The 25,127-nt window shown below is 36.9% G+C and overlaps 1 long non-coding RNA gene across 1 annotated transcript in view; it reads right to left on the bottom strand.

Annotated features, from left to right (window-relative positions):
- Positions 1–11,182: 11,182 nt before the first annotated feature.
- Positions 11,183–25,127, bottom strand: part of LOC141572364 (uncharacterized) — a 97,163-nt gene continuing 83,218 nt past the window's right edge. The window contains exons 3-4 of the long non-coding RNA XR_012497722.1: positions 13,090–13,192; positions 11,183–12,694 (exon numbers count right to left, since the gene is read on the bottom strand). This is a non-coding gene — a long non-coding RNA (uncharacterized LOC141572364). The remainder of the gene's footprint in view (positions 12,695–13,089; positions 13,193–25,127) is intronic.

The following is a 25,127-nucleotide window of genomic DNA, read 5'->3' as shown; positions in this document are numbered from 1 at the left end:
GGGACAGGCACAGAGAGAAAGGCAAAAATGTGTATGATGTGTTCATTCAGCTTTCACTCCTGTAATAGGTGTTCATTCACTAAGAGAACCAGTCGATTTAATCTTTAAAAAAAAAAAAAAAAGTATTAAACGTTCACCATGTGCAAATACAAAAAAATGAGATGCAAAGCCTACTTACTGATGGTCCCTGCCCTGAGGGTGTGTTTGCTGCAATGAGGCAAATGCATAGAGAAGCATGTTCTGCACGTGTGGAGAGTTAGGGGGACAGAGAAGGGCAAGTGCCAGGCCCTCCAGGGGAATCAGGGAAGACGTCGTAGGGTGGCTGCTCACTCCTCCATGCCTTCTGCAATGATTTATTCCTCATGTTAAAGGATAATTTTTAAAAGTTTAGACAACTCTCATTGAAATACAGAATGAATATATGTCTAAGTCTGTATTTCACTTAGTAATTAATGAAGGAAACTGGGAGATGTTAAACCTCATTCAAAAGAGCATTGGAGGAGCAAGTGTTTATCAATCTCATAAAGGAATGTCACAAAAAAATTGCTCGGTTATATACAAAACGGGGTAATGTCCTACAGGTTAATAAACTGTAACCTTTGGGATTCTCTTTTTTCCCTGGGTGGAATTTTGCCTCTCTACCACATTTCCCTGAGTGGAAAAAGGGAGGAGGATTTCCTGCTTTCCCAGCCTTGCCACTTTCTAAAGAGCTGGAAGGAAAAGAGTTAGTTTTAATTATTCTGTATTTTTTGGACTTTCCTTTAACAGTAATTTTAAAAATCAAATAATTTGTGAACTTAGAGAAATTCAGACTTATCCGGAGTCATGCTTCTGAGTATATAGTCTTGGTTCTAGGGATGCTCCTAGCATTCACTGAAGGAGGAAACAAATTACTCAGCAGCAAGGAAGTGTGGTAGGAAGGAGGTTGGCCTGGGAATAGCACAAAACCTGAATGTACTCGAGCTCTGCCACTAAATGGCTCGGTGACCTTCCACAGGTCATTTTTCCTCTCTGAGCCTCAACATTCTCGTCTGAAAATGAGGACATTGACTAGACGGCCTCACAGGAAGCGAGTCTCAAACTTTAGTGAGCATCAGTGTCACTGGGGGAAGCTTGGTTTAAAAAAATACAAATCTCAGATGCCACACCCAGAGATTCTGGATCAAAACCCAAAACCCACTCAACTGGGTCTCAGGACTCTGCTGCTGTACGTGTGTTGTTGTTCTAACAACCCAGGAGGTGCCAGTGAAGGTGCAGACCACAATTTGAGAGACCTTGCTTGGAGGTCTCTTCCAGCTTGAACTGTCTACCATTTGGTATCTGATGTGGCCCTGTGCTCAGGGCCTGGAAGCCTGGGTTCAGCCACCAGCTGGTTCTCTTGTCGAGAAGAGGTCATGAGTATCCATGGGGAATTTTTTTGTTGTTGTTACCTATTTCCTTTCAGGATATTGTGAGGATTGATACACCAGCATTGGTTCAGCATTTAATAGCTCTTAAAAATAATGTACTATTATTGCAGAGGACCTTTCTGGAAGGCTTTTAGGGTGTATATTATTGAGCTCCAATTTGTTGTTTTACTTACATAAGACTTCTAAGTGGTAAATCGGTATATACGTTATTACAGTGTACTATTTTCTCAGCAAATAGTAAGAAATGGACTTTAAAAAAATCTAATGCAGCTGAACATTTACAATTTTCTGAGAGCTAAAATCATAAACTGTATTGAGTGGGTTTGCATTTTATCATTGGTTATATTTTTAAATTGACTCTTTTAATGTAGCCATTCAAGTCATTTAAGTATGTATTAACAACATATAAACATCAGTATTAGACCCAGATAATCTTATATATGTGGCTATAGTAAAACAAGTTTATTCATGTCATTCTTTGTTTCTGCAAGAAGCTAACAATGACTTTCAGGGGATTTACACCAGTAGAAACAAGATTTAAATTGACCAAGAGATTAAGAAAACTCACATTTTGTACCTTATATATACCGGGAACATTTTTATGATCAAAGAAAAAAGTAAAAAAAAAATGAATATCTCCCTGTGTTACCAGAGTATATGTCAACTCTCTCTCACCTTTCCCAATCACATACATTAAAAAAATCAGATTGATTAGGAGAAAACAATAAGCTAATGGTAAAAACTCAGTGATGCTTAAAAGTTACAAAAACTTATTTTTCAAAGTAGAATTTGGGCTTTCTTTTACAGTCTAATTAGCATTTGGTGGTATTGTGGCTAAAACACAAGTGTACTTGGAAAACCAAAATAATGGAATATGTAAATTAGCTCTTCATCTCCTAGGAAAGACACAATCTCCCTAGTGTAAAGTGGATGGGAGATGAACAGATAATCTATGTTAAAATGTGAGTTAAGATTATCTGCCCACCTTCCATCCACTTTATGGTGGATGATTTCCATCAATTCCATGACTGCTTTGAGGAACATCCCATCCTCTACACATCAGAGGCATCCCTATCTGACTGCCACATAGCTCCAACTCACAGTGAAAACATAAACTGCTTCAGGCAGAGCCCTCACCTCACCCAGAAGGCCTTTGTCTCAAACCTGTTTTTTCCAATAACACCAGTCTTCCATTTATCTGGAATTCTCTTTGTCACCTGCCTGATGCTGACCCCATTCTCTTACACCAAGGCGTGCACAGGTTCGGTCGGTAAAGGAAGAAAAGCTTTTGCTACCCATCTTCTCTTGGTCTGCTTATTGGAAAAGACTCTTTTAAGTCAATCAACAGAATTGCTCTTTGGTTGAGCACATTCAGTAATTTGTCAAAGAGCTTCCTTATAGTCTTTTAAAGTAAACTTTGTGTCAAAGTACAACAAATCCTACAAAAAGTACAAAAGCAAAAAAGTACAAAATCCTACATGTGCAGAGCAAACGCACCCGTGTACTCAGGATGAGGTCAAGAACTAGAAAATCACCAGCACCCCAGACTCATTCCATGTGTTCACTTTTAGTCACTACCTCTCTGAAAGAAAACCACTCTCTTTGCTTCTAACACCAGATATTAATTTTTCTTGTTTTTGAAATTTATATAAGTGAATTCATGTACTGTCTAGTCTCCTCTGTCTTCTTTAGCTCAACATTGTTTGTGAGATTCATTTATATTTTGTGACAATAGTTCATTTTCATTTCTATATGTCATGCCATTTTACAAATACACTGCAATGTATCTATCCAGTCACTCTTTATGGACATTTGGTTTATTTTTAGTTTGGACTATTATCAATTGTACATTATGAACCATCTTTGGTAAACATAAATATGCATTTCTGTTATAGATATACCCAGGAGAGGAATTGCTGGACTAGCTTTAGTAGATACAGCCAAATGGCTTTCTAAAATAGTTATACCAACTTATACTCCCACCACCAATTACTTGAAAACCTCATTTGAGTTATAATATATATCATTATTGTCTTAATATGTATTTCTCTGAAGTTCAGTGAAATTGAGCACCTTTCCACATGTGCTTGGCAATTCAGATATCTACCTTTATGAAGTGCCCGTACAAGTCTTTTGCCCATTTTCAATTGGAGATTTTTCTTAAAGACCGCCTCTATTCTTGGAATAAACCATACTTAGTTTTACTGAACTATCCATTTTGTATATTATGAGATTTGATTTGCGCTTTTGTTTAGGATTTTTGCTTCTAAATTCATGAGAGATTGGCTTGTAATTTCATATTATTGTAAGCTCCTTTTCAGTTTTCAGTAGCAGTTAATAAAATCTTAGAAAAAGAACTTTCAATTGTCTAAAAGAGCAGGTGATTTTATTTGCTTATAATCCTTAGACCCAAGTACTTTTTACAGTAATTACTAGTATGTGGTAGAAATGGATCACCTCTCACAAAGATGGGGAACTTAAAGTGAAATGCTATCTACTCATTTATTTCCTACTGCATTGACCCTTCCTTTCATCTACAAGCAAAGGGAATCAGTTGCTTATTTCAAGGTAGTCTTGAAAATAATTTAGGCATAATTAAAGTTTGCAATATCCTGTAAGTAAATATTATATTCTAATATTTTCTGCCAAGAATTGAATTAGCTAGACATGACACATTTATTGCTGGCAGTAAATGTACCAAAACGTACCAACACCAGGAATTAATAAATACCAAAGCCCTCCTATGGAGCAAGTTGCATGAATATTTAATTGGAAATGCATGATGAATTTCTTGCATGATTATGCACAAAAACATTTGGGAATGGTTGCAGCTGTTACATGAACTAGCTCAGACTTTTTTCCCCCATCTCTTTCAATCTTTATCAATCTCAATATTGTATTTTAAATTCAGCAGTATCTCCAGTGATGAGTATTGCAGACACCTGTCAATATTTTAGGAAATGTGTGACTCTTTACATATGCTATCTCTGTCTGTGTACCTTCCAGGTTTCAGTGGTACATTTTGAGGGAACAACTGAGAGTTTCTTGGAGAATAAATAGAAGAGCCATCAGGGAAATCTGACTCAAAAGAGAAGGTGAAGGAAGCTAAAAGAGTAACAGCTGCTACTCTTAATGGTTGTGTCAAATTTTCTCTGACAACACGTTTACATCTTCACCCAAGCCTGGTGAAAATACATTCCAATCTAAATTTAGCGTTTTTTTTGGGGGGTGGGGTGGTGCAGACTGATGTTTTTGGTGTTACAGAGATTTTTTTTTTCTCCTTTCAAGGGTATTAGATATACCGGGGGTGCCAAAAAAAATGTATACACATGACTTGTATTCATCTTTTGTTATTGGTGTATATTGAGTATTACAATTTTTTCCTTTCTTAAAAATGTGTATGCATTTTTTTTTTTTTTTGGCACCTTCTGCATTTTAACCCTGCCCCCAACCCTCTAAAAAAACCTGTGTGCTTTTTCAGCAGGTGATATATTCCTTTAACATTTTTGAAGTTTCTGCCATATTCATAAGGTTGAAAGATCATAGCACAAAAGGATTTTTTTTAAATCAAGAGCGATAAACAAAAATTCATTGAAATTATGTGAGCAGTGAGATCAAAGCAACAAATATTGAAAACCAGTTGGTTTGGGTCCTTCAGTGCTTTAAAGGACATATTTCTGAAACAAAAGCCACTCTTTGGTTCCATTTAAACTTCCAAATTCATAGTAGATCTTCAGTATCATGTTCCTATGAAATGGGGATTCCAGAAAAACCTCCAACTCTGGAATCTTCATAGATGGAACACAATGTTATCAAATTATTGCAGGAAGCTTAAGTGTGCTGTTTTTGACAATGGCCCATGACCTTCTAATGAATTGAGGGTGACACAAGGTTTCTGTCCCCTAAAGCAATTCAGTGCTTACTAGGTGCCATTAAAGAGTTGGCACCCCATAAATTATCAAGTGATAAATTTGTTCTTAGCTTTAAAACAAGAAGAACATTTTCCTTAACACCGTTTCCCAAGTATAGTAGTGAGATGAGTTGCACATTCTAAAATATTGACTTTATTTATTGCCTTCACATTTTGGAATCCAGTTTTGGTAAGAGCTGATGGTCAGCCTTGGTAGTGACGCTGCATTCACAAAGGTAAAGACATCTTCACAAAATCACATGTTTCTGTCTAGAGAAAGTTTAGACCAAAGAGGAGAAAGTTAAAATTCCCAAAGCTCTAAGATGTGCATCCAGGAAAAAAAAAAGAAAGTTATAAACAATACTAGAAAGCAACTTTTTCCCCAAAAAAAAGTTAAAATGTCACAGTGAAGCAAACAACTGATGTCAGACTTTCCTGAGAGTTTCCTACTGAAATCCAAATGTCTAATATGTGAGCATTCCTTGAAAAGTCCACCAGAAAACGTTATAGAGACCTCCCACTATTGAGGACGTTCAGTGCTACACTCCAAGTCCCTAGAAGCACATACAACCCAGAACGGCCCTGATCCAATGCAAAAGACATTCTCCTGTCAGTGAATGAACGTCCAGCCTTATCCATCACAGACCCTTCACCAGCAACATAGTCCCTTGGGGATAAAACTCAAAGTGATCAGACTCATATCACTTCCTTCTTCCATTTTGCCTGTGCCTAAAATCACAACCAGTTCTTATGCAAAAAATTGAAAAGAAAAACTCATCATATGCTGAATTAACCTGAGTGCTCCCTTTATAGGGATTCCTTTTTGGTGATTTGAGAATATTTACACGCAGGCAGAAGTATGTGTATTCAAAGGGAAGAAAGCTAAAAGGCTTTTGGTGTTCTACAAAGAGATGACTGAAATACAGTTCAGTCTGATGATTAGAATATTGTTTATGTTGGATTAAAACTTGAGTTTTATAGAAGCAGAGAGCAGAATGGTTGTTGTCCGGGCAGGTGGTGGGATGGGGACAATGGAGAGATGTTGGTCAAAGCATACAAATTTTCAGTTATGTAGCATGAAGAAATTTTGAAGATCTAATGTACAGCATGGAAACTCAGTTAATAATACTGTATTGTGTACTTGAAACTCGCTAAGAAAGTAGATCTTAAGTGTTCTTGCCACAAAAGATAAAAAACTTTATGATAATGACTTAGTATAAACCTCAATTAAAGCATGATTGTGGAGTGGCAGAGAAGAGAATTCTAGTCCTAATGGTCCTAAAAGAACTTTTTCTTTTTTAAATTTAATTTAATTTTATCACTAGTTTCAGATGAACAAAACAGCATAATGATTAGACATTTATACACCTCACAAAGTGATAACCCACAAAGTCTACTACCCATCTGACACCGTACATAGCTATTACAATACCATTGACTATATTCCCTATGCTGTACTTTATATCCTGTGAATATATATTTAATTATAGTTGACATTTAATATTATTGTGTATTAGTTTCAGGTGTACAGTGGCTAGGCATTTATATAATCTATGAAGTGATCCCCCAATAAATCCGATACCCCTCTGACACCCTACATAGTCTTTACAACATTACTGATTATATTCTCCATACTGTATTTCATATCCCTGTGACTGTTTTGTGACTACCAATTTGTACGTCCTAATCCCTTCACCTTCTCACCCATCCCCAACCCCCTAGCACCCTCAGTTTTTTCTCTGTTATCTGTGAGTCTATTTCTCTTTTGTTTGCTCATTTATTCTGTTCTTTAGATTCCATATGTAAGTGAGATCATATGGTATTTGTCTTTCTTAGTCTGATTTATTTCACGTAACATAATATCCTCTAGGTCCATCCATGTTGTTGCAAATGGTAAGATTTAATTCTTTTTTGCAGCACAGTCATATTCTACTGTACCACAATTTATTTATCCCATCATCTGTTGATGGACATTTTGGTTGTTTCCATATCTTGGCTATTGTGAATAGCGCTGCAGTAAACATAGGTGTGCATATATCTTTTCAAATTACTGTTTGGAATTCTTTGGATAAATACCCAGGAGTGGAATTGCTGGGTCATAAGGTAGTTCTATTTTTAATTTTTTGAAGAATTTCCATACTGTTTTCCATAGTGGCTGCACCAATTTGCAATCCTACCAACAGTGCATGAGAGTTCCCTTCTCTCCACATCCTTACCAACACTTCTTTTTTGTTGATTTATTGATGATAGCTGTTCTGACAGGAGTGAGATGGCATTTCATTGTGGTTTTTATTGCGTTTCTCTCATGATTAGTGACGTTGAGCATCTTTTCATATGTCTATTGGCCATCTGTTATGTATTCGTTGGAGAAATGTCTATTCATGCCCTCTGCCCATTTTTTATTTGGATTGTTTGGGGGTTTTTTTGGTTTTGTTTTGTTTTGTTTTGTTTTGTTTTGTTTTGTTTTGGAGTTGAGTTATATGAGTTTTTTATAATTTTGGATATTAACCCCTTATCAGATGTATCATTGACAAATATCTTCTCCCATTTAGTAGGATGTCTTTTTGTTTTGTGGATGGTTTCCCTTGCTGTGAAAAACTTTTTAGTTTGATGTCCCATTTATTTTTTCTTCGGTTTCCCTTGCCCGAGAAGATATATCAGTAAAAACATTAGTAAGGGTAATGTCTGAGAGTTATAAGACCTTTTTCTTAACCAACATTATCAGTTGTAGTTAATTAAAATGCGGAAAACACTTGTATTCACTCACAAAGTAAAAAGTATTGCAAGGAAATAGACTTTTTTTCTTTTTGTATCTTGCAGGTTAGTTCAGTGTTACCTCTCACATGAATGAAAATTAATAAATTTTCTTTCTAAATGAATAACATTGTTTAAAGCAGATCGGCCATATATTTGGAAACTGACTTGCCCCACCTCACACTTTCTCTAAAGGTGTCCAGTTCAAGCCAGCTACTGGGAAGGGGCCAAAACACAGCCACTAGCTTCCTGTTGCCTGGATGTTTTATTACATTGGCTCATTAAAACTCCTTGTTTGTAGTTGCATTTTACTCTTGGGCAATTTTACAACATAGAATAGTGATAAGCTTGCAGACTGACCCTACTCGTTATATTTAATCATAACTACAATAAGGGAGATTGTCACATGATGCCTCTATCTCGAATACACTGCAGTGATTTTAAAATAAAATCAGTACCTTACAATAGCCTTGGCACAAGCTTTGTCTCTTTTTTTCTTCAAGATGAGCTCTTGAAACATAAAATAAAAAGCATACAACAAACTTGGAGAGGTCTCCATTTTTTATTAGAATGGATGATTAAAACTAGGGAAAAGCCTTGTGGGAAAGCAAATGCATGTGTGTGTAGAGAGAGAGAGAGGGAGGAAAAGAGAATGGATGAATATCATTAAAGGGTTAGCTGATCTTCTGTGACTGCACCACACGTCCGTGCTCTAAGAAATCCATCTTAGTGTGCTCCAAGAGGTCCCCCATATTGTTTTGGGTTGGTCTCCTGCATATTAAGGTTTATGTTATAGTTTAACAGAGCCAGTGCTTCAGTTTCTGGCATAAGTTACTAATTTTCTTATGTTAATGAAAAACACACATCAGCTCCTTGAAATTCCCCAAAGCAGCATCAGTTTTGCCCTAATTACAGCACTGTTGGGGCAGTGAAAGGAGATGGGGAGTGACTACAATAGCAATAGCTGGGAGAGGGCTCTTTGCTCCCTGAGTGGTCCTCTAACTGAAAACATTTGAGACTTGCCCCTCCTGGCCTTGGGTTCTCATGAATTTTAAGGAATTGGAAGCTCCCAAGAGCAGTGGAGTGTGATGAAATAGTGGAACTCTGGTCTAGAAGATATGAGGAAGAAAGTCGGGCTCAAATTTTAAACCACAGCGGAAGGAAATTTGAGACATAACCATTTGATCTTCTGTCTCATCCTAACAAGATACTTCTCTTCAGGGCCAAATTGCACTCATACTGGCTTCTCTGACAATGACACCTTATGCATGAGAATATTCTAATGAATCTGACAAGCACAAATCTAATAAATTGGTTTTCCATGAAACATAATTTTCAAATTCTCCCAAAACTTTGGGAAAATCACCAGAAGGTTTTTCCTTTCCTGAAAGCTACCTCAGGTTTTTCTAATCCTAGTTAGGAATGCATAAAAATCAGCTTTGCTCAATAAAATTTGTTCTATGGATAAAAGCAGAAATGTCCCAAAAGGATTGAAGACCCCATTACATGCAATACCTCAACTTGTACATATTCAAAACACACATGCACTGCAGATATTTTATTTTAAAATTACTTGCTGCAAAGCATGAACCAGGCAGGAAGCCGATGCACAATGAATTGATTCCCAAGTCTTATTTGTGGCTGATTTGAGGTTAGAGAGCATTTCTGTACTGGGTGGAGTGGCAAAATGAATGTTTATTGTTTAGGATTTAAAAGGCCCATTATCATGCAGACTCAGTAAGGTTCTGCCACACAAAACTGAGTGCCAGGCCAGCAGGCAACTGATTCAAGTGACAAGAGGTGAGCTGCAACAGCCTTTCCATGTTAATAAAACATGTCCCAGCACTCTAAGGAACCCTAGCACAGTATGAGAGCAGATAGAACTTATTAATCAGAACTACTGTTAACTCTAATTATAGGCTTCCCCCAAATTACAAAATAAATGGCAACAAAGCAATGTTTTGTATATTGAATCCTGTATTTCCATTGAATCCTCTTATTGTAATTGAAAGTGAGGGTTGAGAGAAACGAAAAATGTCTAATCCCTTGAATAGGGAGACATCTCCCATGAATAGTGACTGTTAGATATCTCCTTGTTTAATTTTCCCCCTTTAACCTTGTAATCTTTAGTTCTGGTTGAAGTGGCTGTCCAGGAATCAGGAATAGTGATGTAGGATCTTAAGTGAGACAGTTTCTTCATCTTCCCAAAGGAAGGTATTGGACTAGATAAGTTTGATGCAATTGTTGGGGAATCACAGACCCACATGAGTATTTTTGGAAAGTTATGGACCCTCTCCCCAGAAAAATATGTGTACACACATGCAGAGGACTTGTGGCATACAATGTCAAGAATCAATCAATAAAAGCTATTCAAGAATCCCAGGCTTAAAACCTTCTATGAATTTGGTTTCTTAACCAGCTTCCACAAGGAGATCATGGATTATAGACACTAAGCTTAGGTGCATTCCTGGCCTCTCCTCTTGCCTGACCAAGATGAATGCTTTCCCCTTTCTTCATGTCAGCCGCCTCTACACAGAACTGGCAGGGAGAGATTTTGCTTTAAGGAACACATATTCTAGTACATAGAATACCAGTCTGTACCACCATGAAATAAGGCACAATTACCTGCATGAACAGGTCAGAACTTCAAAGGATGTAAGTGGAGTCCTTGCTACCACCATTTTGAAACTTAAAAACAAAAACATTTGACATTCCACCTAAAAATAATTACTCTTATAGCTTTTAAATTTCAATGTAATATTCTTAAAACCCTCATGCTCATCTGTGACACCCCCTTCATCCTTGATACTATAATCCTTACCTTCAATTTAACCTTAAATAGAGTATCGCCACTTATTGTAGGTGAGGATGGGAGAAGTAGAGATAGAGTAAGGGTCAGGGTGAAGATGAGGCTCAAAGGTGGAACACAGCTCAGGAATGGGATGGTATTTGTAGCTAACTTTTTATTTCAAGGTCACTGAATCCTCACACTCTTTCTTCATTCCTCTTACTAAAATTTGAACTCCAAGAAGTGGTTTTTAGTTCTTGTAAAGTCCATACACACACACACACACACACACACACACATATATATGTAAAAAAAAGAACCTTGAATAAATCAATCCAGAATTACTCTGGGAAGTTTAATATGTCTATTTATGACACACAAAAGAAGATAAAGGGAGTAGAGTCAATGTGGCATCTGCCCAACATTGGGACACTGAAATCAGCTCCAGTATGTAGCCACCAACCAAGTGATAGAGCAACATTACTGCAGTGAGAAAAGATATTTATGGTACATAAAACCAAATCTATCCAGTCTTTACAAAGATTTCTACAAGTCAATAAGAAAAACACAGACAACTCAATGGGAATATGGGAAGAGACTTGACACACTTCAAAAAGAACATACCCAATGGCCAAAAAACATACTTAATCTCATTAGTCATCAGGGAAATGCAAATTCAGATCTAAGTAAATATCAGTATCCACTAGAATACAAAAATGAGAAAAGACTGACTGTAACAAAGGTAATAAAGATGTGAAGCAACTGAAACTTTCATATACTGCTGATAGGAATGTTGAAGATAAATTTTGGTCACAGAAATTTCACTCCTAGATATGTACTCAAATGAATTGCATGCACATATACCCCAAAATTATGTGGAAAAGTGTGTTCGTAGTAGCATTAGTCATAATAGCTCCAAACTACAAACAACCTAAATGTGCATTCATAGTAGAATGGATGAACATGTGATAAGTACAGTCATAAAATGGCACAGCAAATGACAAGCTAGACTTAGATGCAATAAAAATAGTGAATTTTACAAACGTTCTATTGGGCAAAAGAGCCAGCTATCAAAAAATATAACTAGGGATCCAGGTATATGAATTTTCAAAAGTAGACAAAATTAATCCGTGATTTTAGAATGTAAGACATGGTTACCATTGAGGAAAATAGAAGCAACAGTAATTGAGAGAGGATTCAAGAGAGGGGTGCTTCTGTGATTTTTCTATTTCTTGACAAGAGTGATGGTTTCACCCACGAAATCATTTTGTGATCATTTATTGTGCTATACATGTATAACCTATGTACTTTTCTAAGCATATCATACTTAAAGACAAAGTTAAGAGAGACCGTAGGAGCACAGACTGAATCCAAAAGGTTGAAATCTTCATTTCTCATTTACAAACTGTGTGACCTTTGTTAATCTGTATAATTTCTCTCAGCCTCAATTTTCCATCTATAAAATGAAGATAATACTTACTAGCCTTGTATTACTAAATGGGAAAATTCATAAAAATTATTAAGTACAGTAAATAACAATCTAGTCCATCCTGTCAGTTTACAAATGAATAAACTGGGAGACAAAGAAGTGATGTGTCTTGTTCGGGATCCTTCAGTTAGCCCGTTGCCAGGGCCAGAAGTCAGACTTATGTTGGATAGCACTTGAACCAAAGGCAGCTATTGTACTGTGAACTCAAAGTGAATGGAAGACACCCTTTGAGCCATTTTGTTTGCTTCTTTTATGTGTGTCAAGAATACAACATAAGACAGAAATTTCTTCTTCACTTTGATCCTGGCTATAGCTACAACTCAGGCAGTCACTTTAGAGCAACCCTGGAAAACAGATAAGAAAAGAAATCACATAAGTAATTCCGTCAATTCAAAAATATTTACTGGATATGTGGTATATAAACCAAAAACAACAAAAAAACAAGACAAACAAAAATATTTACTGAACACGTACTATATGCCAGACACCATTCTACATCATTAGAATTCATTAATAAACAAAAGAGACAACACGTTTTGTTTCCAATTTATCCTAGCAGATAGAAGGCAGACAGGGAAGGAATTGGATAGTGAAAATTAATATGATTAAATAACATATATTGTTTTTGATGGTAATCGGTGCCTGTAGGTTTGAAATGTAGGTTTTATGACTATTCTGATATGGTGAGGCCAACAGAGCAGGGGATGACTTCCATTGAAAACGTAGTTGTTATACTCACAAGTCACAAGAGGAGGGGGAATACCACCACTCCCCAGGGTCCACACGGGGAAGCACCAGGGTCAATCAGGAGTCAGAAGAAGAAAGAGACTCCATTGTGTTTTCTGCAAGGAGAAACAGGTGAGACAGGGTAAACAGGCTTAGGACTGGCTGCTTGAATAATTTGAATAATTTGGTTTGAATAATTTCAGCAGGTTCTGGGTGTAGGTACCTGGCCCTGGATTGATTAGGGCAGGGAATATTGTTCCAGAGCGGGTAGTGGGACACATGGGCTCTGGACTGGTTTGTTTGCACATGAAAGTTGCACTCATGGTCCAGTTGTTTACGCTCTTTAAGAACTGGCTAGGCCTGAGAGAGGCAGAGTCAGCAAGGCACCAGTCAATGCATCAGACACACCCGGTTAATACACTACTCTGAAACACAAAGGGCAGGGGATGAGAAATAATAATAAGGAGCTAGTCACCATCGCCAAGTTTAGAACATTTATCAAATAAATCACCAAAAGGACATCTGAATCTTTACTGGACTAGATTTATGTGTTTCCTTTCACTTTTTAATTTTAGTCCTTAGCTGTCAGTGCAGAATTGACTGACACACAGGAGAAAACGTCTTGCGTGTGAAAATTATATCGCATTTTGTGAGTAAGCACAACGCTATAAAATAAGAAATGATAGTTTGTGTTATCTACCATTGCGTAGCACAGAAGCCTCCCAGACAGATATAAGCTTTAAGTCATCATTCAGCCAAATAGTTGCTTACTTCATGCTTACATTCTCTGCACTCAAATATTAATCTCATGGTCAGGTCACCTGACCTAAAGTATCCCCACATAACTATAGTTTTATGAAGATACAGCACAGAGATAACAGAACAATTTATTGTTATATGCAGTTTACTCTACACTGTCCTAAATAACGAACAGTGAAAAACATACAATGATTCTGGCACCAATTTTTAATATCTCCTCACTATGAGGTAATTACCTTCAATCAGTTTGGTTAAGAGAACAGTTCTGATCTAGAACAGAGGATCTATGCTTAATCCTCTTCACTGTCGATCACTAAGAAACAGTAGCTGGTAGTAAGGCAGACCTGTACCAGAGTACAGGAAAGCAGAATGGAGGACAATTAAAAGTTAGCAAAGTAATAAGTGAGAGTTACAAATGATTAATCCAAGAAATAAATGACAAGAAGGAAAATGCTTTTGCAAACATTTTTCAAATGCTATTATTTTACGCATAATCAAGGCAATCACAACTTGTCCTGAGCATATAACACTTCTGAAGAGAAGGCAGCAGAGACTGGAGAGTTTTAAGAGGCCCCAGAGTGGTTAATGGGTGAATTAGCACAATTCAGAAAAGACATTAATTAGGTCGATCTGCAGTTTTGAAAAACTTTAGCGCCTCTCCAACACTATTAGTGAATTAATGACCCCAGTTACTGAACAATACACAAAGATTAACACAAAAATCTGGGCTGTTTAAAACCGGCTTTAAAAGGGAAGTTCAAAGAGAAAGCTAACAAAGTTGGAAAACTACAATAAGAGTTAGCAGAAGTGTGTTTGTGAATTATAAAAACAGATATACATGAAATAATGGATTTTTTAATAAAGAACTCCCCGGCACAAATGTTACAACTAAGAAGAAGAGAATGCCCAGTGATAATGAGCCTAAAAAGATTGTGTAATTTCTCTAAAGAAAATATTTAGCTTGTGTAGAGTATGAATTTGCTCAATAATACTTGGGACATGAAGCATCCCAATAATTTGCTGATCTTTAAATTAACTCTAGCACTAGTTTCCTTCATCAGGGTGGGGTGTCATATTTTTAGGAGCCTTTCCTTTGAGCACTACAGAACCCAAGATATTGATATGATACCTCAGATCAGGGAAGGGACCTATCCTTTAATTTCATGGTGGTTCCCATGGTCATTGCTCTTTCTGCTACGTACAGTAGTCGTCCCTGATCATACACTATCAAGCAACGCTGCTCCAGAAAGGACAGAGCTCTCCTTCACAAAAGACCCACCAACGACCACAGAAACACTTGAGGGAATCCTACATTATCACTCAACAGGGCCTCATGAAGTGCAGAACTTTTATCAGACATTATAATGTTTTGCAATCATGTATTGAAAAATAACACTTGATTTGTTATGCAGATTCCTGGAAATTACATAATTCAAAATGCCACTGGTTTCAAAACACAGGATATCATATTTAACAAATGCTTTTGAATTTTAAGAATCATGCAAATTTTTGTTGTTCCACAACAATCAATAACCAATCAAATATCAAGATTTTTATGCTCACTTTTCAAAGGAAAAACCAATGCCTTTGGCATATTTTGCCAATCAATTTAGGATGTGTTACATACACTCTCCTTTACAATAATATAAAAATCAGAATTCATTGTCAAGAGCTAAAGCTTCTACCTCCACACAAATAACTTCTGAATGTGTTGTTCTAAACAGCGTGACTGAAAAAAAATATATATATAACGATGATTTTCTATGATAACTGTCAAGTTACCATAAAAGGGATCCTTCCTGAATAACAAAGCATACTGACTGATTTGAATTCCCCAGGAGGGTTTTCTACCTCCTCCTCATCTATTTTAAGACTTGCTATGTGGGATTCCACACAGTTAAACAATAACAGAGTTTGATCAGCTTTAGCACATGGAGCAGGGAAATCTTCTAACATTAGAATTTCCATTGGAGGTGGCATAACATAAATGGGAATCTGTAAAGAGAAACGGCTGAGGGCAAAGACATTTGATGATGTTTTTTCAGATTTACAGACAAGTTTGCAGTAATAAAGATTAGACAAGAGATTCTAAAGTTCTTTAGAGGGACATAATTAAATGGTTTGTTTTCTTTCTAAAAGAGAAGCTAAAGGAGTCTTACAATCCTCACAAATTTTAGTGGCACCTTTAGTGGTGATTGTAGAACTTCTCAAGAGCAAGAACTTTGTAATCAATTTCTGTGTGGCTCTGCTTTACGAATTGGCACTGTTTCTGAATATTATGCAATTAGTGCCTTTGTGCTTCTTTGCACTTGAAACTTGACCACGCCCAACCCCAACACTGTGAGGTGAAGTGTCAGAAAAAAAAAATTGTGGGGTTTGATCACCTCAATGTACTAGTCATACACTAATGTTGCAATAAGCCCTGCAAATTCATCAGTTTGCCCAAGTGTCTTGCCTGGTTTTGCTCACTTGGGACACCAAAACATCAATTACATGGTCAGGTAGATAAAACAACTCAGGAATTACAAGTAATGATCCCTGAAGCATTTTGAATTCTAATTTGGGATTGTATGGAGAAGACAAAAGGACTTATTGAAAATAACTAAATCACATTCAGTATGAAAATCTGATTTCATTTACTTCACACACTTGTGTACAATAAACTATAAAAAAGAAATAGTGATTCTGGAATCAATCTCCAGTTCTGTCTCACTATGGAATTGATGATAACCTTTAACCAGAGTGATTAAGAGACTATAGCTCTGGTCCAATGTGGATCCTCTTTAGAGCCTGCATTGCCCTCATCTTATATTTCCTGGCACGTGCTAGTCTGCAGGTCTAGTCAGTTCTGTGCTAGTCTGAGGGTCTAGTCAGTTCTTGAGAATGACAAAGTAATGCTGCAGCTCTTTGTCACCGTGAGAGCTCTGCACCTGAGTCAAGGAGCATAAAAAGTGCTCTCACTTAAACAGAGATTAATAAAAATGTGGGTGAAACAAAAAGAGGGAGTGGGAAGAAGCTGTGTCCTCATGGGACACTGAGGAGTCTCCAGACCTGCAGCTCACTGACCTTGAACTTGGTTCTCTCATTCCATTCATCTATGCTCTAAAGGCAGTAGGAGAAGTCACAAGTGACAAGAAAGGGCTTACATTTTTACAGTATCTCGAATTTTTATCTTGCTCTTGCCAGTACTGCTGTGTAATCTATGCTCTCTGTTCAAGGGTGGCCTTCTTTTTTAAGCTGTAGCAATGGGAATATTCAAACCCCTGTGGATTAAAAAAAAAAAAATGGACACTATGATAATTTCTATGTAACACTAATAAGCATCTCCCCCAGATAACAGGGACCCTCGGAATTCCCAGTGGGTCACTTCTCACCCAAAACTGTGAGGGTTATGACACCACATGCTCAAAAGCCTATGGACAATTTTTGTATTCTGGAATATATCCTCGTGCTTGGAAATCCAGAATTATTGGATTCCTTTTAATCTGTAAAATTGAATAGCTCTAGGAGGACTGCATTCTTGCTTTATTTGTAGCCTGGGCCTATCACAGATTCCATTTGCTCTTTCTTGCCTGAGATTAATGCTAGTAGTTTCTGAAGGTGACACCAGATGTTCCTGATCACTTTTTCTTTCTGATTGTTAATTACCACAATGATATGAACCTGTGTAAGATCTATGAGTTTGCCCTCTGTCAACTGCAAAACTAAGGAATCACTAAAATGAGGTAACACATTTGAGTTCTAGAAATCAGTACCTGTTTGCAGCATTAAAGGATCCAGGAGTGATGGCCAGACATCTGCAGTATTTACATCCACAATCTTGGGCAAGAGCCAATATTGAAGACTAATTCCTCTGACAGAACACTGAGGAGCTTCCTTACCTGTCTGTGCTGGGTTGGGGGCTGCTGAGGTGCCTTAGATAGCCATCCTACAACTAGCCAGTTAAAGGATTCCTTGTTGATTCTAGCTGAGATCATCATAATTGAAGATTTGAAATTTTCAAGGAGAAATGGACAGTAGAAAAAAAACACAAAAAACTAATGTGTAATGACTATTTTCCATGTGCCAGGTGCTTTGCTAAGCATTTTACAAACATTATGCCACTTAATCCTTCCTACAAACCTGAGAGCAAGAGTGACTTGTATAATATTCCACAATAATTAGAACACTGGCAATGACAAATCAACTTAATGGACACTTCACCTAGCCATACCCCTCCAGCCTTACGCCATACCAATGTGTACTGGTGAATATTAAATCACATTGTACAGGTGAGAAAACTGAGGCTTAGGGAATCTAACCTGCCCAAGACATGCAGCTACAAATTGGCATAGTCGGGATTTGAATACAGATCTGCCTGATTGCAAAGCTTGAGATCCTTTTCTTTTTACTATACCATGCTTGCTCCTGTTAGAGTTTCCAGTTCCAGACCAAGGGGCCTTAGGTGATCATTAAGATGCTGGATGACAAGTTGTCAGTGAAGAAACCGTGTTGAACACTCACAACATTCCCTATGTGAGCACTGTATTATTTTCTTTTATATAGTACCACCCTGGAACTGTTCAAGGTCTCTCCATTGTCTACAGACTCTAAATTCCCTGCTTATGGCCTCACAGCTTCATAATCCATAGTAAACTCTACCAGTGGTGTGTATCTTATACTCCAATCACTCTCAGCATCAGGCATATTCCTCAAATATACTTGAACTTTCCTCTGTCTTTATCTTTACCTTTGTTCGTGCTCTACCTAAGTCAGAAACGTCCTCTCACCATCACCTAACACTAGAGGTACAGTTAAATCCAGTACCTCTTTCAATGATGAATTAAAATTGGCCCCCATACTGAGCAGTTACTTTGCCTGCCCCGATCGCAATCCCTGCAAGGAGCAACTCAGTGGGCCATGTGATCCCAGCTTTCTGCACATTCATGACCCTCAGCTATGGCTGAGCCAAGGCCATCCTGTCCATCAGATGATTAGTAACCAATCAGGTGCCTTGCTGAATATAGAGACTGTGGTTAAATGGTGCTGAACACCCAAAAGGTCCTGTCAAGCGAGGGCTTACAACACTAGAGGGTCAAGTGAAAGTAGAGGACATCAGTAGAAACAGAGAGGGGATGAAGAAAAAGCAGAGATAACAGGGTTCAGAGACTACTTCTGCCATAGTTCATCTGCCTTAAGTTCCATTCCCCATGAAGCTTGTGGTGTATTTTCATTTCATATGATCGTCATATTCTTTGAACAACCACTCCTTTACCTGAATTAGCTTGAGTAAGTTTCTTCTGGAAAACAAGAGTCTTGCATAGAAAACAGGTTTCTCTGCTCACTGTTTAAGATTTAATATCTTCCTGGTTGGCATTTACTAACCCTTTTATTTATACTTCACTTTTGGCACTTTTATCTCCCCTTCAATTCATGTTAATTATGCATATATCTGTCTCCTCACTTTTCCTCCACGCCAATTCCATTCCTCGTTCTCTCCCCTAGCACTCTGTGGAATCTAGCACATACTAGATTCTAGAATTGGGTAATGCTTAATGATGTCAATAACCATATCATTAACCGGGTCTTGTGAAACTATATTATTGACATGCCACAAAAGGTTTTACCATCACTACCACTCCCACACACGAGGTACCTGCCCCTAAAAGGGAACAAAGAAGGAAAGGGGCGTATAGACATTTAGCTGATCACTCCACACGTGTGTTCCTTTCTTTCTACAGTGTAGAGTTACTGTTAAATGGCTTCCCAGCCAGGGGCCACATTTTCCAGCCCCCTTACACAGTTAATACATAGTTCTTCGCCGTAGAATGTGATAGAAGCCTCCTCCCCACCAAAGTGGATAATAAGTGATTATGTGGACCACGCAACATGGAAGGCGACTGAGTCCCTGAATGTGACACAGAAACCTTTCAATGGACTGTGACCAGAACAAGGAGTAAACTTTTATTGGGTTAAATAATTGGGATTTCAGGGTTTATCTGTTACAGAAATTGTTTTTCAATTTAAACAATTAAGAAGAGCACTGTCCCATTTTCTCTTTAAGGTTGGAGTATTCCATTTCTTCTAGTCTTTTGTTATCTCTTATGGTATCAGTTTGATTGATTGATTGATCGATTGATTGATTGACAAAGTTTCTTCATCACCATTTTTTACTTTTAGTGAGCCCTCTTTACATTTATTTCTACATAATCCTTTATTATATTTTCATGATGTTTATCAAGACATCTTAATGGGGCGAAGGGGGTGAAGCATAAGAAATGGAGTCAATGATTCCTCTGAATTTGATTCAACTCCTAGAGGTCTTTGTTGGCATGTGGATAATTAAGATTACCTGACTCAAGGTGATCTGAAATTCTAACACAGTTTCTGGATGTCAGCCTGATGAAAACCAACCTCCATGTCAAAATCTGCACGCTGCATCCTTGATTCATCAAGCAGAATATTTTTTTTTGCCTTTAATATGTTGATTTTGGTTCAACCAAAGAGGCCTCCTATGTATACAGGGCAATCTTACAATATGTCATCAAAAGCAGTTTACAAAATTGTGGTTTTAAGACAGATGGTACAGCCACGTAATGTAAATAGTAAGTAGTAGTGCCCTTGTCATGAAATTCATTTTGTGAAATTTAAATCTTCAAATGATGATTAAGGGTGCTGCAGAGAAGCATGCTTTGGATAAACTCCCAAGTTTATCAGATGCTTTCATGCACCGGCATGTGTCTGGATCCCACAGATCATTAGGAACAGAGTGTGCTTTGGTTCAAGGCTCTTATTTGGTTTGCAGCTAAACCATAAAAAAATGGCCCTTTGCATATTAACCTAAGAAAACTCATTTATGGACATCTCACTCAATAATATGCTTCAATATGACCCAAAGCCATGATTTTAAGCACTAAGTTGGCTTTATTTCTCCAATGAAGCATATATTCAGATGTTCCCTGGTAACATTTGAGCATAGTAATGATAATTAACATATATTAGGCCAGACTATATAGCAGATTTTATGTTAAGTAGTTAAGTAGTTTCCATTTGTTATCTAATTCTCACATTAACTGTATGAAGGTGTCCTGCAATCATTGCCAATTCAGCGCTGAGAAGAGCAAAGCTTACAGAGGTAAATAACTTGCCCAAGGTCACAGTATTAAGTCAGGATGGGAACCACGGACCAGAACAAAAGCATTCTAAATCCAGTGCCATTATTATCTTTAAAAATAATAATATTGTATTAATACAGAAGCAGTATATATGTGGTGTGAAAAATTTTAAATACAGAGAAGCACATATGAAAAAATTAAAGTATTATATTCCTACCACTTAGAAATCACCACTATAACACCTTAGAGCAAATACTTCCAGATTCTATTTTACATACACATATTTATTTTTATCAAAATGAGATCATACTGTCACCTAGTTCTTAAATCTGCTTTATTGATCAATATGTATTTCAGTAAATTTTCTAATCTAATCCTGAGACTGTATTTCCCCAATGACCCAACAATGTCCTTTACAGTTGATTTGTTTAAATGAATGTCTAATCCAGGAACACATACTGCATCTGTTTATATGCCTCTTAAGATTCTTTTAATGTAGCATGTTTGTTTGTTTGTTTGTTTGTTTCTTATGAAATTAGTTTGTTGGAGAGACTAGGTCAGTTGTTCTATATAATGTCTCGTGTTTTGTATTTACTGCACGGTAAATGTTATTTAGCTTGTTGCTTTCTCCCTTGTTAGTTTTGAATGAGAGATCAGACATCGTAACGAGAGTTAGAATTTCAACATATGACCAGTTAGGAATATATCTTTAGATAAGATATTTCACTTTATTGAGTCTTGGTTTTCTACTCAGAGGGGATTGTGGATATTAAATGTGAGGTTGAGTGCCTACCATCAAACTCAACAAATATTAGCTAGTATTAGGGGGCAGTTACATCAGGATAGTACATAGTAAAACAGAATTTGTCTTTAAATCATTGACATTTATTGGATTGATTGGAAATGGGTAGAAAAAGAGCCTCCAATCAATATGAACCTTTATAATAATCTGCTTGCTTAAGGCAAGTGCTTGGTTTTAAAATTAATTCCACAATATCATTTTGTATAGGACCACTCAAATTTTAAAAACATATATATTTAAAGAAAAACAAGAGTAGTAAACACCTGTTGGATTGTTGTCTCATCCCTCTTCTCTAGAATCTGCCTGCTCTGTTCACTGGCTAGGACTTCATCAGGCATGCCTGCACTACACAAACCTGGCCACAGCTACTTGGCTGAAGAGCAGATTCCTACCCAATCAGATTCTCTCCTGAGAGTGTGGAATTAGAACTAAGGAATTCCAGGCTGCTCTGGGCTGATCTGATGACTGGAGAAGATGTTAAAACTCAGGAGCTCTGGATGCACCATTTTCTGCCACATATTTAGAGTAGCAGCTAAAACTATTTTGCAGAAATGGAAGAATAAGGCAAATCTCCTGAAAGAAGCAAAGACTAGAGATGAAGAAGATTCCCTAATTTTCTAATCCATTTCCTTTTATTTTGATGTCATTGTTTCTAGTCTCTTCCTACACTTTAGGGTCTTTGAGGTGTCCCTGAATCCTTATAATAATGCACCCTTTTTGTTTTATGGTATTTGTTACTCATAACCAAATACAATAGCAAACGTCCTTGAGACCATTGTGAAAATACATTTCATTCTCAAGCTTGATAATACATGGTTACCACTGCAATGTCCTTTACAACCCTATTAAAAGGGTTATCACATTTTCAGATCTTGGCTAGCAAAAAGTCAGAAAATGGAGACGATGTAAGCTAATATCTTTATTTCAAAAGAATGTTTAAATTGACACAAATTTTTATTAACAAAAAAGACAATTGTATATGACATAGGAAAAGAGCCAAGATATAAAAAGGTGTTCTCAGATACAGAATACCACGCAAGCACTAAGAAAGATCAAAAATAAATAAAGTCAGTACTTAATATGATGGAGTAATGCCTGCTAATAAACCTTCTTAAAAATAATTAGAGAATATTAACATCTAATGAGTAATATGAGACCAAGCACAGAGTTTTATGTTTTTCTTAAAAGAAGCAGAATGGTAATACTTCCAGGGAGGCAAACATCAAGAATATCAAATTTTACGTTTTTCACTAAATATATAATTGAGATGAAAAAGCAAAATAGTATCAAAAAGTTATTGACTTGGAGATTCCTGGGATGAAATGTTTCTAACTAAGCATACATCTATACATTTTCAAAATTTGCAAATTAATACACTTCATCTTTTCTATCAAAGCATTATTCATAGCAGAGTGTTCATTAAGAGCTTGTGAAAAGAAAGGAAGTTTTCAGGCATGATGGTGCCTTATATAATACATGCTTTGTTGGAACACTACAATATAATATCAATCCCAAAAGCCTTTTGGGAGTTTAAGAATTAAGATTTTTGGAAAGTTATTTGAAAGTCTATAACTATAATTTTGGATAAAATGGCATGTAAATATATTAGAAAAGATAATGCCAAAATTCAAGAAAAATGTTGTTAGCAAAGCCACCACCCAATCACTCCTTCTCAACTGCTTTCCTAAAACTGTGATCCCCACAAATGTTATTGTGTCATGTGGTAGATATGTCCACAAAGATAATTATGAAGAGTAATTCAGTGTGTTCATTATAAATATATATATGGCATCTACAATGTGCTAGGCAAATGTTCAAGGCACTGGGGTTACAGAAATGAACAAAAGACACTAAATCCTTGCTCTCGAGGAGTTTATATTTGAGAGCAGGAAGAGCAGGTGTGTGAGGAAAGGATATATGTTAGTGATATGAACTATGAATAAAACAAGACAAAGTAAAGCAGATAGAGATGTGGAAGGAAAAGTGCTATTTTAGCTCCAGTGGTCAAGAAACCCGCCGTGATGAGGTAACATTGAGCAGAGATGTGAGAGGTAAATAAATGAGTCAGGTATCTGCCTGGAGGCAAACTCTTTCAGGCAGAGTGAACAGAAAATGTGCAGGTCTTGAAGTGGAAAGTTTTCTGTCATCTTTTAGGAACAGTAAAGGCAAACATGGCTGTGGTTGAGCACACAAGAGGCGAGTGAAGAAAATGAGATCAGAAAAGTATCCATGGAACAAATCGTAGTGGTTTTACATTTGTCTGTAAATTCTATGATACCCCTCCCTTCAAAAAGAGGACCTTAATTCTTCTCCTATTAAATGTGGGCTGGATGTAGTGACTTGGTTCTAATGAATAGAATGTAACAAAAGGGATGTTATGTGACTTTTGAGTCTAGGTCATAAAAGTATCAGCTTGCACTTATCCTCTCTCTTAGATCACTTATTCTGGAGAAAACCATATATCATTTTGTGAAGATACTCAAGCAGCCTAAAGAGAAGCATATATGGGAAGGGATGGAGGCCTCCCACTAAGAACCAGACTATATATTTGATCCCTTTTACGAAATATCTGGTGATGGAAGGAGAACTGACTCTGGGTAGTGAACACACAATATGATATATAGATGATGTATTACAGAATTGTACACCTGAAACCTATGTAACTTTACTAACAATTGTCACCCCAATAAACTTTAATTAAAAAAAAAAAAAAGAACCAGACTAAAATGCCAGGCATGAGACGGAACCTCTTTGAAAACAGATCCTCCATCCTCAGTCAAGCCCTCAGATGACCACAATGCCAACCAACATCTTCCAACATCTTAACTGCAACCTGAAGAAAGGCTCCAAAGCACAACCACCTAACTAAGATGCTCTCTATTTTCTGACCCACAGAAACAGTGAATGATAATAAATTTTTATTTTTTGTTTGAAGCCACTAAGTGTTGAGATAATTTGTTATCAGCAACAGAAAACTAATACATAAATAATATAGGGTCTAGTAGGCAATTGAAGGCCTGCCAGTTTTATTCTAAATGAGATATGGAGGCACTTGAGTGTTTAATATAGAAAAGGTACATGATCTGACTTTTTAAAAATATCATCCTGGCTGCTCTGTGAATATACTGCAGAGGGAAATTGTGGAAGAAATTAATTGCAAGAGTTCAGGTTAATGAATATGTTGGCTTATATTACAGCAGTAGCAATTCAGGAAGTAGAGAAGTATTTAAATTTCAGATAAATTTGAAAGCAGAGAGCTGACTGGATTTGTTAATACAGTGGATATGGTGTGTGAGACAAAACATGAGTCAAGTGTGACTCCAAGGTTTTTGGCCTGAGCATCGAGAAAATGATGAAGTTGAACTAACTGGGATTGGAACAGTGGGGCTATAACAA

The sequence above is a fragment of the Rhinolophus sinicus genome, linkage group LG01, assembly GCF_036562045.2.
Source record: "Rhinolophus sinicus isolate RSC01 linkage group LG01, ASM3656204v1, whole genome shotgun sequence".
Lineage (NCBI taxonomy): Eukaryota > Metazoa > Chordata > Mammalia > Chiroptera > Rhinolophidae > Rhinolophus > Rhinolophus sinicus.
Note: the sequence above shows the minus strand (reverse complement) of the source record. Positions and strands in the feature narration are given on the sequence as shown.